The sequence below is a fragment of the Myotis daubentonii genome, chromosome 2 (assembly GCF_963259705.1).
Source record: "Myotis daubentonii chromosome 2, mMyoDau2.1, whole genome shotgun sequence".
Classification (NCBI taxonomy): Eukaryota; Metazoa; Chordata; class Mammalia; order Chiroptera; family Vespertilionidae; genus Myotis; species Myotis daubentonii.
In genome coordinates, this window is record NC_081841.1 from 109,831,427 (window position 1) to 109,846,354 (window position 14,928).

The 14,928-nt window shown below is 40.7% G+C and overlaps 1 protein-coding gene across 3 annotated transcripts in view; it reads right to left on the reverse strand.

Annotated features, from left to right (window-relative positions):
- Positions 1-14,928, reverse strand: part of MICU2 (mitochondrial calcium uptake 2) — a 114,137-nt gene that overhangs the window by 63,145 nt on the left and 36,064 nt on the right. The window lies entirely within an intron of this gene.

A 14,928-nucleotide genomic window follows, 5' to 3' on the forward strand; every position in this document is an offset into this window, starting at 1 on the left:
CTTGATACTTCTATAAAAATGGAGAAACCATGTACTTAATAAGCTTCTCTTGTAAAAAAATGTTTTAAGTGAAATAATTAGAAAATGATAAAGAAATTTATCTCTGTTGATAAAAAGTTTGGGGGCCACAAGAGCTCACTGAGGCTTCTGTGGTCTTCTGCAGCACTGGCACTGACACCTTCCTCTGGGTCTCAGCAAGCACCTCTGCCTGTTCCTGCTGCTCGTGCTGTGCAGTGCGGACCCTACCTTGTAGGGAAGTTGGAGGATCTACAATGGGAAAGGCTCACTAGAGCTGCCTGGAGAGGTTCCTGGTTGCATGCACACTGCCTTGTTCCAGCGCAACCTCAATCAGGTATCCTGTGTGTCCACCACAGCGAGCCTGTGCCTGAGTTCCCTTAATGGATCCTTGCTACAAACTTAATGACCTTAACTACATGGAACTCCTTGGATAACTGGATCTATAGCCAAAAATTTCAGACCCCCTTTGATATTAGCAAATGGCAAAAAGTAAACTTGATTTTTGAGGGTGTTGATATAGTTACAAAGGTCCTGTTCAATACCATAATGTTCTTATTGGGAAAACAAACATGTTAAAATACAGCTTTGATGTTATGCATGTGGTCAAAGCCCTAAACTCCCTTGAGCTGTGTTTCCAGTCACCAGTGCTGTATGCAGCCCAGCAGAGCAGAGCAGAGCTCACACTAGCTATGAGGTACCCTCAGACTGCCCTCCCAGTGTACAGAAGGGAGAATGCCATGCCAACTTTATTCAAAAGGAGCAGTGTTCCTTTAGTTGGGACTGGAGGCCTTTCTTTCTGATCCAGGGCATCTGGAAAGATGTCAGAATTGAAGCTTGTAATATTTGTCAACTGAACTACTTCACATTTTCCTTTGTATATGACAACCATGCCCAGCAGTGGATGTTCTGCTCTTTGTGAGAGTCCACAGGCAGAGTTCCCTGGAGCCTTTGTGCTCTCACTGGACCTAGCATTTTGTGATGAGAGCAGGGAAGGCCGTCCTTCTCTTTCAGGAGCCAGTGTCTAAACTGCTGCAGAGATGTGGGCATTGTACACGGCAAAGCTGTATGGTTTCTTTTTACCTGTCAACCAATAGCAAACCCTTGGGTCAACCATTACTTCCTGTCCTCACCAAAAGAGGCTGTGGGGCTCCAGAAGGCACACATCACTGCCATCATCTCTCAGCAAAAGAATACATTTGTGTTTGATTTGGAAACCTCGGCTGTCGAGCTCTTCGTTTGGTTGGATATAAGAGTGTCCCAGGGAGATTCAGTAACAATGGTTTCCTCACGACGGAAAAGACATGGACTATATTATTTTACCCCTGGAGGCCCACAGCAAGAGTGATTTGGAGCAATCTTTTCATGTGACTTCTTTGACTGATATTACTGAGGGAATCCAGCTTGTACTTTCAAAAGCACTCCTAAGGCACCAGCTGTAGTTGCAGGCAACCAAAGACAAGCGAAGAAGCCAGAAACGGGTCTGCCTGCTGCCACAGATATGACTCATGCCTCCTCCAAGAGTGCGTACAGTTTCTTTCAGGGAAGGCTGTTTACTCAGGAAGTCCTCCAGTGAGGCTGTGCTAGGACGGTGTTTTTAGGTCTTCCCCTTCTAGCTTTACCACCACATGAACCAGCTATAATCCAGCTGCCTCTCCTTACCCAGAAAAGGATGTTTATACAGGCAGGCCTCTTGGGGAACCCCAGGAACATGACCACAGAGCTTCAGATTTGGCTCAGTTCAAGGAAATTTTCAATTCAAAGGAGTTAGATTTAGACTATTGATTTTGGCAAAAAAGTAATGTTCTTTTTAGTTTGAATTTAAATCATTTACCTATATTGATTAATTATAAGAGGCTATAAATTACTTCATTATACCTGATCATGTTCATAAAATTACATGGATAATAAAACAAATGGGGCAAAATATTAATAAGTACCAATTTGGGTAAAGGTTTATTAGGATTTTTTGTACTACTTTTGCAACTTCCTGCAAATTTGAAATCATGTAAAAAATTAAAATTTACATAACTGCATCATCAACAACAACAACAAAAAAGTTTGGGGCCACTATCTTACACAAACTTCACATAGATTAAAAAAAGATAAGGCAGAGCTAACAGGCATGTACACCTATTCTCTTTTACCTCCTCTCTCCTCTAAGTTAAACTTTATCCTAAGTAAGAGAAGGGGTTTGTAGGAATTTTCAAGCAGGTGGTTATCTCACCCAGGCGTGCCCAGTCTTACATCATCTGTTCCTGGGCTGTACCAGGAGAGAGATCAGAACACCAAATCAGAGGCCCATAGTCAGATCTGCTACATAGGAGCAGTCACAGCACAGGACATAGTCAACAGACCTAAATATAGTTGGTAACATTTTTCTATGTAAGGATAAAACCCATCTGTAAATAATCTAGTTTTTCCTTCAGGTTTTTCTTTTTCTTTTTTTCTTGTTGGTTTTTTTGGGGGAGGCTTTTCTTTCTTTGGCTATTTCTACTTAGGCATGCATAAAAAAATTCAGTTTTATTACTTTAATAGCTATTTCATATATATTCATGCACTCATGCATGGAAATAACAGAAAGGGGGAAAACTTAATGGCCAAAAAGGTAGATCTAAGGTTGAGGCTATAAAGTTTTATTGTACAATATGAAAGGATGGAAAATAAACTGTGGCTTTTCTTGGCAGGGGAGGTATAGGTCTGCCAGCACTATGATGGAATTTTGGCTCAGGAAGTAGAATGTTTTTAAAGGTCTCCACCTATCCTACAGATTCCACCATGTATTTTTTATGTTACAGAGAATTCTTAAGTAAACCAGGAACAAACACATCTTGTTATAGACAGTCATTTTAAAATGGCTTAAAATAAGCAAACCTATATTAATACATATTAAGTGTTGTTACAGGTAAAATAAATCTTTGCCTTTATAGACAGTCAAGTTATTTAATAATTCTAATTATAAAAACATTACTAATGGTAAGTAATTCAATTTCTTTTTATTGGAGGTAAGTGGATTTTCGACACATACACAAAAAAACAGACAACAGAGACATTTTCAGCATTTCAGATTTTGTAAAAAAATATTTTTATTGATTTCAGAGAAGGGAGAGGGAGAGAGAGAAAGAAACATCAACGATGAGAGAGAATCATTGATTGCCTGCCTCCTGCATGGCCCACACTGAAAATCAAGCCCACAACCTGGGCATGTGCCCTGACTGGGAATCCAACTGTGACCTTGTGGTTCATAGGTGGATGTTCAACCACTGAGCCACACCAGGCAGGTCATCATTTCATATTTATTGCATAAAAATATAAACAACTTGGCATCAATATTATAATTAGTATAAGACAGAGCTGAATCCTCCAATACTTGCTTGAATTCAGTCACAACTATTATGGAAACCAAAGCAAAACAACCGAATACATTAGTGAAACAAATGAACTAATATCACTAATAAAAGTGGTAACTGGAGAAAAAAGGGACAAGTTAAATGGTGTTATTTTCCCAAGCAAAGCATATGGCTTGGCTTATTTGTGCTGGAATAAATAGTGAAAGTAAGAGATAACATCTGGTTGGTATTTCTTTTAGAGGAAGTGAAATGGTGTTCCCTAAAATGCCTAAAACTGGCCTTCTTGTCAATTTTGCTTGAAATACATTTAAATTGTTTTTGGAAGGAAAAAGAGAACTGTGCCTTTTGTGCAGCCTTAAGCACCGTGAAACATTATACACAACGAATTATTTAATTAGTTTGAAAATTGACATAAAAGGGTAAATACAGCAGCTCAGAAACCAAATAACTCAGAGATGGGAAGATAAGGGAAAGAAAGCTTCTTAGAATAAGAGATGCTTAAGTTAACACCTGAAGGATTACAGCATCCACTCCCATCTCCTGCAGTTTCCCTTTCTGTAATTATAGTCCAAAAATGTTAAATGGAAAATTCCAGAAATAAACAATTCCTAAATTTCACATTGTGGGATGATCAGAGTAGCAAGATAAAATCTCATGCTGTCCCCTCCATCCTGCTAGAGATGTGAATCATCCCTTTATCCAGTGTCTCCATGCTATAGATACTACACACCAACTTGTTAGTCACTTAGCAGCCACCTCAATTATCATATCGACTGTCACATGATACAGTGCTTGTGTTCAAGTCACCCTTATTTTACTTAACACGTCACGCGCCCAGCCTGTTTTGTCTTCCGGATGGAAAGTATATTGTCAGTCACCGGTGACTGGGAGCTTAATGTGTTAACAAGGGCCCCAAAGCACAAGAGCAGTTTAAACTTTATCACAGGTTATGCATGTATAGGAAAAAACAGTATGTACAGGATGTGGTGCTATCTCTGGTTTCAGACATCCACTGGGAATCCTGGAATGCATCCCCCATGGATAAGGGAGGAGTCTCTAATAGAATGAGCTCAGAAAAGTGGGGTTAACGGCATTCTGGGAATAGCATGTGAATCAGTTCTGAGGTGGGAAGAGAGGAGGCCCTGTCAGACTCTTTCTTCTCTTGTGGTGAGAAGGAAGGAATTCAATCCCAGCAACAACACAGCGCCGGTAAGTAACTATTACGCAGTCAGCTCTGGGCAGTGAACTTCCACTGGACAGAGAGGCCCTATAGCCTCAGAGGCCAACCCCAGAACACTGCCACCCAGAGGCTGACCCACAAACTGACTCTTTGCTAAACACAAAATAAGGCAGTCTGGGAAATAAATGCGGCCTGCTTTAAAATAAGGACTGTGGTTTACAACACAGAGGAACAGTATATCGCAGGGAAACTCAACACTCTCCTGAATACCTGGCAGGTCTAAGGCGAGCCACACTGAAGAATAGAAGAACCGAAGGACCTTCACTACTGCAATTTTTTTTTTCTTTTTTCACCTTTTAACTAAGAAACCAATTTTTTTTTCTTTTCTTCTTCTTTTCTTTCTTTTCATTTTTTTTCTCTTCTTTTTCCATCACCTGATTTTACCCTTTTAATTACTACCTTCTTATTTTTAACCAGTATTATTACTGCTACCATTTTACCATTTTTTAAAGTGCCATTTTATTTTCTCTTTATTTTATTTTGGGATTAGTGTTCTCCATTCTATTTTCATCGTTATATTATTGGTTGTTTCTAGTTTGCATTCATCTCCAGGGAGCTGTTGCTGGAATTTGTTGGGATTAATGGCTGTTCTATAGGAGTATTCTCCTCATATAAAAAGTCTCTTTCCCTCTTCCACTTCATTCTCTCTTTTCGATCTTTTTTTTTTCCTTATCTTTTCTTTTCTCGCTTTTATTTCCCCCCCCCTCCTTTTTCCCAATTTCATTTTTGCACTCCTTTTTTTGGTCCCTACTTTTCTTTTCCTTTTTCTCTTTTATCTTTTTCTCTTCCTTCTTCCTTATCCCCTAATTCTCTTAATTCGGGTGGTCACCTTTATTTGGGGTTATTAATATCGTGAATATATTTGTGTATAGTGCCTGGTACGTGGTGCCTTGTTGTGTTGTATTTTGTGCCTTTAAATCAATGCAGCAGATCCAAGCAACAGCAAACTCCTGAGCACCACATCCTCTGCTGAGGAACAGCAGCTGTACGTGAAACCTCGCCCCACCAGCCAGAAGAGCCACCACAGCTGTGAACAGCACCCACCAGAGGAGCTGCTGCCAACTGAAGAGCAGCTGCTACGGCAACCGCCTGAAGAGCAACCACAGACCAAGGAGTCACTGCCACCAAGGGAGCAACCACTGAACGACTCAACGTCTAGCTATGTCAGTGAGATCAAACATGGGTAGACAAAGAAACCCCCAAAGGAAAGAGAAGGAGGACTCTCCAGAAGAGCAGCTAAGTAATACAGAGGCATGCAACATGACAGAAAAAGAATTCAGAATAAGGGTCCTAGAGTGCATAAACCGGATTGAGGAAAAAATTGACAACCTCTGCAAGAAGCAAGAAGAAACAGATGAAAAAATCGATAACATATGGAAGAAGCTAGAAGAAACAGATGAAAAAATCAACAACTTAAGTAAGACCCAAGAAGAAATGAAGAGTGATATAGCTGCAATGAAAAACTCCATTGAAAGTATCAACAGTAGACTAGGAGAAGCGGAGGACCGAATTAGTGAATTAGAAGACAAGGAAGCAAAACACACTCAAAATGTACTGCAATTGGAGAAAAAAATTAAGACAGGAGGAGAGCCTAAGGGAGCTTTGGAACAACATGAAACGAAACAACATACGAATAATAGGAGTACAAGAACAACAGAAGGATGAACAAAGATTAGAAAACCTATTAGAAGAAATAATATCAGAAAACTTCCCTGAGGTGGGGAAGAAAAAAGTCACAGAAGCCCAGAGAGTCCCAAACAAGGTGAACCCGAAAAGACCCACACCAAGACACATCATAATTACCATGGCAAATGTTCAGGACAAAGAGAGAATCTTACAGGCTGCAAGAGAGAGACGGAAAGTTACATACAAGGGATCTCCCATTAGATTGTCAAATGATTTCTCAACAGAAACACATCAAGCCAGAAAAGAATGGACTGAAATTTACAAAGTGATGCAAAGCAAAGGACTGAATCCAAGAATACTCTATCCAGCAAGGCTATCATTCAAACTTGAAGGGGAAATAAGAAGCTTCACAGACAAAAAAAGGCTACGGGAGTTTATCACCACCAAGCCAGCAATGCAAGGAATGCTAAAGGGACTGGTATAAAAATAAGAAATAAAAAGCTCAGAGAGAAGGAAGGAGAGGCTCGAGTGGCTGTGCAAGTAGTTTTGGTGACAGGAAGTTGAGGTAATCACTATCTAATTACTTGTATGTTCTGTGTAGGTGATCTGGTAATTTGCTAGAGCATGTAGGACAGTGATGGCGAACCTATGACATGTGTGTCAGAGGTGACACGCGAACTCATTTTTTTGTTGATTTTTCTTTGTTAAATGGCATTTAAACATATAAAATAAATATCAAAAATATAAGTCTTTGTTTTACTATGTTGCAAATATCAAAAAAATTCTATATGTGACACGGCACCAGAGTTAAGTTAGGGTTTTTCAAAATGCTGACACGCCGAGCTCAAAAGGTTCGCCATCACTGATGTAGGACATAGTGGAAGGCTGGGGCTTGTAGACACTTAGTATGATGCATTGGAGGTTGCTAGTATAAAGAAATACAACTGATTTTCACATAGAGATGCTGTATCCTGTGCAACCCTGATAACTCATTGTTAGTTATTGTAGTTTTATTATTTGTAGCTGTTTTGGAGATTTCTATGTAGATAATACATGCTATAATATGATGAACCCTGAGAACATTATGTTAAAAGAAAGAAGCCAGACATAACAGAAAAAATATTGTATGATTTCATTCCTAAGAAGTATCTAAATAGGTAAATCCATAGATACAGAAAGTAGATTAGAAATTGCTAGGGGATAGGAAGAGGGGAGATGGAAAGTGATTGCTAATGGGTACAGAATTTCTTTTTGGCATGATGATATGTTCTGGAATTAGTGGTGATGGTTGTGAGTTTATACTAAAAAACACTTTATTTTTTTGTTGATCCTCACTAGAGGATATTTTTCCCATTGATTTTTTAGAAAGAGTGGAAGGGGGGCAGGGGGGAGAGAGAGAGAGAGAAACATCAATGTGAGAGGAACACATTGATTGGTTGCCTCCTGCATGCACCCCGGGGGCCAGGGATCAAACCTGCGACCATTCAGTGTGCAGGCTGATGGTCTAACCACTTAGCAGCACTGGCCAGGGCTAAAAACCACTTTAAAATGATGAATTTTGTGGCATGTAAATTATATTTTAATTTAACTTTATTTTTAAAATGCACTTTTATTGACTTAGAGAAGGGAGAGAGATAGAGAGATAGAAACATTGATCGGCTGTCTTTTGCACGTCCCTACTGGGGATCGAGCCCATAACCCAGGTATGTGCCCTGACCCTGACCGGGAATTGAACCAGTGACCTCGTGGTTCCTGGGTAGACGCTCAGCCACTGAGCCACAACAGCTGGGCTATATTTTAATTTTAAACAAGCTTTATGTTAGGAACAATCAGTAAATTAGTAACACAATAAGACAGCTAAGACTTACTGAGCACCTGCTATGTGCTTAAGTACTTAAGCACTTTCTATAAATCATCTCATCTAATTCTAAAAATGACTCTATGAGGCTGATACTGTACTTATCTCCACTTGATGGGTGAAAGAGAGTTACAAAAGAGATTAATTACTTCTTTTGGATCATCAGCTAGTAAAAGGAGGGAGTCTGAAGTCAAAGCCTGCCCTGCCTGACTTTGGCCCTCACACCGAAGGGTTGTGGGTTAGATTCATAGTCAAGGGCACATATCGGGTTGAAGGTATGATCCCATGTAGAAGGCAACCAATTGATGTGTCTCTCTCACACTGATGTTTCTCTCTCTCTCTCCCCTCCCCACCTCCTTTCCACTCTCAATGGAAAAAATACCCTCAGGTGAGGATTAAAAAAATAATCTATATATACAAAAACTTAAGTGACCATTACGACCAGTCACTATGACGGCCAATGAACATCAGGGGGCAGAAGCTCAACGCAGGAGCTGCTCCTTGGTGGTCAGTGTGCTCCCACAGCCAACCTCCCACGGTCCCTCCCCCTGGCCGGCTGGTGATCGTGAATGGGCAAGACAGCCCCGATGGCCAGCCAGGTGGAGGAATCCCACCCGTGGAACGAATTCATGCACCAGGCCTCTAGTGATAAAATACAGTCAAAGCTTATGTAATTTGTTGTACTACCCCCAAAATGATCTAAGTTCAAAAATTTCAGAAGAAATTCAAAAAGTAGAGGGAAATTTGGTGAGTCCTGTGCCATAGTTTTCAGTTTATAAGATAGGTTTAAAAACGTGTTCAAAAGAAATGTGTGAAAATGGGTTGAGCGCTTATATTGAAACTGAATTTTGCTTGGCCCTTCTTCTCATTCTAGAAAGCCAAAGCAAAGTACATTTTCTTTTAATTAATATAATGGTAGTAAGAAAGAAATTGAAAAAAGAGATATCTCCTTAAATGTAATAAGGCAGAATTTAATATTAAAAAATCAGTAATACATTTTCCAATTAAGGAAAAAGTGAAAACCAGTATATCCTAGCAGGCAATTTACTACTACATTTATCAGGCAATTTGGTAATATACTTCAAAAATCTAAGAAATTTGTATTTTATGATAATACTTCTAAGAAATGTCCTATAAAGCAATTAGTTATTCAAAGATTTATGAAAATGGCATTCCAGGAGAGGTGAATGTGTGTGTGGCCGAAAGACGCGGTCTCCCTCCGTATGCGATTAGCAAAGCAGGGCCATCGACAGCTAAAAGAATCATAGTTTTATTTTTTTAAGAATCTGGTATTGGAGTATTTGAGATCTTGCTTCCCAGCAATTGTCATCAGTTTTGGCTCAAAGAAGCTCTTATAAATGTTTTTAAAAAATAATTCTGGGGAGAACCAAGATGGCGGCATAGGTTAACGCCGGAGTTTGCTGCTTTGAACAACTACTTCAAAAGTGAAACCAAAAAACGGAAGTGACATCACCCAGAGCCACAGGAACGCTGGCTGAGAGGAAGCCCTACAACTAGGAGGAAAGAGAAACGCATACGGACACTCAGAGGAGGCGCAGTGCTGAAGTCAAATTCTGAGGTGCGGAGTGCGCGGAGCGGGCTGGCGGCGGAGGGCGCGGTTGTTGTTTTCAATCGGGAGGGAGTCGCAGACTCTGAGCACCAGATCCGGGCGAGTCTTTAGGGACCCAGACTCAAACGGGAGAAGCGGGACTGTCTGGCTTCGGTCAGAGCGAGTGCAGCTTTCTCTCCGAGCTTTGCAGCGGGTGCTGGGACTCAGAGAGGCAGAGCCCCTGGGGACAGGACTGAGAGCCGCCATAACTGCTCTCTCCGGCCCACCCTGTTGATCCTGTGCGACCCGCCCCGCCCAAGCCCTGCACAGAGGCATTTGCCGGATAGCCTCAGGCAAAGGCTAGATTAGCACCTCCCTAGAGGACAGAAGTTCTCTCACTGCTGACACAGCTGATTCTCATAGCCACTTGGCCTGGAGGTCAAACCCTCCCTGGAATTAGCTACAACAATCAAGATTTAACTATAAGACTGCGAACAAAGACCACTAGGAGGTGCACCAAGGAAGCATAACAAAATGTGGAGACAAAGAAACAGGACAAAACTGTCAATGGAAGATATAGAGTTCAGAACCACACTTTTAAGGTCTCTCAAGAACTGTTTAGAAGCTGCCGATAAACTTAATGAGATCTACACGAAAACTAATAAGACCCTCGATCTTATATTGGGGAACCAACTAGAAATTAAGCATACACGGACTGAAATAACGAATATTATACAGACGCCCGACAGCAGACCAGAGGAGCGCAAGAATCAAGTCAATGATTTGAAATGCGAGGAAGCAAAAAACATCCAACCGGAAAATGAAAAAAGAATCCAAAAATGCGAGGATAGTGTAAGGAGCCTCTGGGACAGCTTCAAGCGTACCAACATCAGAATTATAGGGGTGCCAGAAGATGAGAGAGAGCAAGATATTGAAAACCTATTTGAAGAAATAATGACAGAAAACTTCCCCCACCTGGTGAAAGAAATGGACTTACAGGTCCAAGAAGCGCGGAGAACCCCAAACAAAAGGAATCCAAAGAGGACCACACCAAGACACATCATAATTAAAATGCCACGAGCAAAAGATAAAGAGAGAATCTTAAAAACAGCAAGAGAAAGAAAGTCAGTTACCTACAAGGGAATACCCATACGACTGTCAGCTGATTTCTCAACAGAAACTTTGCAGGCCAGAAGGGAGTGGCAAGAAATATTCAAAGTGATGAATACCAAGAACCTACAACCAAGATTACTTTATCCAGCAAAGCTATCATTCAGAATTGAAGGTCAGATAAAGAGCTTCACAGATAAGGAAAAGCTAAAGGAGTTCATCACCACCAAACCAGGATTATATGAAATGCTGAAAGGTATCCTTTAAGAAGAGGAAGAGGAAGAAAAAGGTAAAGATACAAATTATGAACAACAAATATGCATCTATCAACAAGTGAATCTAAGAATCAAGTGAATAAATAATCTGATGAACAGAATGAACTGTTGATTATAATAGAATCAGGGACATAGAAAGGGAATGGACTGACTATTCTTGGGGGGGGGAAGGGGTGTGGGAGATGTGGGAAGAGACTGGACAAAAATCGTGCACCTATGGATGAGGACAGTGGGTGGGGAGTGAGGGCGGAGGGTGGGGCGGGAACTGGGAGGAGGGGAGTTATGTGGGGGAAAAAAAAGAGGAACAAATGTAATAATCTGAACAATAAAGATTTAATTTTTAAAAAAAAAAGATTTATGAAAAAGTATATTCACTACAGTATTATTCATAATAATGAAAAATCTAGAAAACTGAAATGTTCTGGTAAATTATGGTATATAAATAAAAAAGAATTGTGTCATCATAAAAACATTAAAAACATGATAAAGAACTGCTCATATGCATGAAACAAAAAAAGTTAGGTTATAAAATCTGTGTGTTGATGCTGGTTACTTCTGGATGGTTGTGTTAGAATTATAGTTGACATATTTTCTGTCTATACTTTGTAATGTTTCACTTTCTAAAATGAACATAGATTTTCTAAATAAAAGGTGTTATATTTCTTTAAAAAATATTTTTATTAATTTCAGAGAGGAAGGAAGAGGGAGAGAGAGAGAGATGGAAACACCAATGATGAGAGAGAATCAATGATTGGCTGCTTCCTGCATGCCCCGCACTGGGGATCGAATTGAGCCCCCAACCCGGGCATGTGCCCTGACCAGGAATTGAACTGTGACCTCTTGGTTCATAGGATATTATGTATACAGGTATATAAGTTAAGGAAAAAATGAGCTTACTCTTTATGTATTTTTAAAAATCCTGCCTAATTGACAAAATTGAACAAAGAGGATAGTTCTACAATAATAGAGACCTTGTTACTTCACTTTCACCAATGAATAGAACAACCACAGAGAATGAACCAAAGAACTCAAACAACACTGTAAACCAATCAAACCTAATAGACATCTGGAATTCTTCACCTGAGAGTATCAGCATATACATACTTGCTTCTAAAGAGCATATGAAACATTCCAAGACCATATGATAGCTTGAAATAAAAATCTTAATAAATTGAAACACTGAAATTGTCAGGGGAAGAAATAGAATATTGGGGACTAGCTATCATTATAAGAAATATTAATTGTGCTCTGTTAACTGTGATTGTGTTGCTCTAATTAAAGAAAGCACATTCAAACCTGGCTGGGAGTTGTATGCCCCTGTGACCTCGGTGTCAACCTTGGAATGTGGTCCATTCTATCCGAGAACTGCCTATTAGTACGGAAAGATTAACAAACTTGTTTCCCAAACAATGGAGTCCCCTCCCCAGCCCGCAATGCCTATAATCCAAGCATGTCAAACTCAAAGGCTAACACAGGCCAAATAAACAAGGTTTAAGTTTATGTGAGTTGCAAAAAAACCCAAAAGCTTCAATTTTCATAGAAACGTAGGTTTATTTTGATAGAGACATGCTGAATACAAAGGGCTGAAATAAATGAGTAATTGTTAACATAAAATAGAACATTTTAATAAAAGTTAATATTTTCTCTTGAACATTAATTTACCAGACACTGAATAACTGCACAAATTAATAAGCGTAATGCAAATAAACATATTTTTCTTGTTCTCTAAAAGTGAAATATTTCCTGTTGCGCACACCAAACAAGTCAGTACATGACTAATGACATGGCAATTAGCTGATAAATATTTGTTGCTAGTATTAGTGGAGAGAAATGGTGTGACTGCGTGTAAGGCATGTATGGGAAATGAATGCAACACAATTATAGTAATCAGTCATTAGTGAACATTGTACTTCATTATTAATAATTATGTATAACAGGATATTATAAAAATTAAGTTAAGACATTTTTATTAAAACATTCTTACATACTGTTATATTGGCTGGGCTGCAAAAATATTCATTGTGGGCCTCGTGTTTGACATGCTTGCTGTAATCTGTAACCATTATACCAATTTTTATTCCTTTTGCCTATTTCCACAAGCCCGGAATACCATTTTGTGTATCCATTCTTATTCCTTTTACGTACTTCCCCATGTAATCTTTGTCCTATCCCATTTAAGCAGCTGGCTTATAGCGATTTGCAAAGCAGATTTTCATGGAAGACCTGCTACTCACCCATACTGCTGGCATTATTGGAATAAATATATGATTCAACCCTGTCTTTACTCAATTGGCTCAAGTAGTGAAAGGCAGCCTGGACCCATTGGTTCTCTGCTTTCAAAATTATACAAAGTATTTTTCTTTCTGATACCAGTGGGATGAAATTAAAAATAAGTAACACAGAAAACAGGAAAATTCACAAATATGTAGAAATTAAAAGAACCAATGAATCAAGGAAGAAATCACAAGAGCTATTAAAAAATACCTTGAGATTTTTGGGGGCTGGTGGACTGGGCTTGCATAGCCGGGCAGTCTCTGCTACTGCTGTAATCTCTCCCGGAGTGACGGCTCTGCCGCAGAGCCACGCCATCTTGAGGGGGAGAGCTGCTGTGACTGGAAGCCCAGCCTCACCTCCACCCAGGGTGCTCTCAGAAACCACTCGGGACCCTACAGTCACTCCAGCTAGGGACCTGCGCTCTAGGCTGCCGACTCAAGGACACCAGGACTCCAGCCTCCCCAGCTGAGGGCTTCTGTGAGCTCCGGAGGGTGCTTCCCTCCCACCAGCCACACGCTTTAGCCCTGGGCACCGCAACTGTACGTGTGCAAACAGCCTAGCCCAGTGGTTGGCAAACTGCGGCTTGCGAGCCACATGCAGCTCTTTGGCCCCTTGAGTGTGGCTCTTCCACAAAATACCAACTTCTGTGCATGGGCCACGAAGTTTCAATCGCACTGTACATGTGCGCCCGCACGTGGAATTTTGTGGAAGAGCCACACTCAAGGGGCTGCATGTGGCTCGTGAGCCGCAGTTTGCCGACCACTGGCCTAGCCTAATGCAGCAGCCTCAAGCTCCGTGACCGCTACAGCAGCCGTGTGAGTAGCCGTGGCTGGCGACCATCAGAGGAGCAACCACCGCCCACAACCGCACGAGGAGCAGCCGCCCCATGACCTCCCATCCCCAAGGAGCAGCCGCTGACCATGACTGTGTGAGGAACAGCCGCCCTGTGACTGTGCAAAGAGCTGCAGCCCCGCAACCGTGCGAGGAGCAGCCACCACCGGTGATCGCCTGAGGAGCAGCCACCGTCCATGACTGTGTGACCTGCCACCAAGGACACCACTGCAGCCACAGGCCCTGTGCAACTCAACACCTAGATCCTTTGGTGAGAGCAAAAATGGGGAGACAGAAGAACAACCCCCAAAGGAAAGAAAAGGAGGAATGACCCCCACCCCCCCCCGCAAAAAGGAACTAAATGAAACATAGGCATGCAATATGTCAGAAAAAGAATTCAGAATAGGGTCATACATTTCATAAACTGGATGGATGAGAAAATCAACAACCTATGTAAGAATCAGGAGGAAATAAAGAGTGATATAAAGGGTGTCCAAAGTTCACGCAAGATTTGAATTTTGCATGAGCATTAACAACAAAAAATAAATGAAAGCCTAATTTTACTTGGTTTATTGAATCAGATTCTAATATCTGTTGCCCTTTGATTTCAATCCCTTCAATTTGATAAGCATTACCAAGTACCAATTATGGCCCAGGAGCAAGGACAATGAAGACCAATGAAGACCACGGCTTTGTGTATGTGCCAGCAAAGCCATGGAGGCCATTTACCTGATGTGCTATTCCATACATAACCCTATACAGAATATTATGAATCAATAAAAATTTACAATTTTTAATTA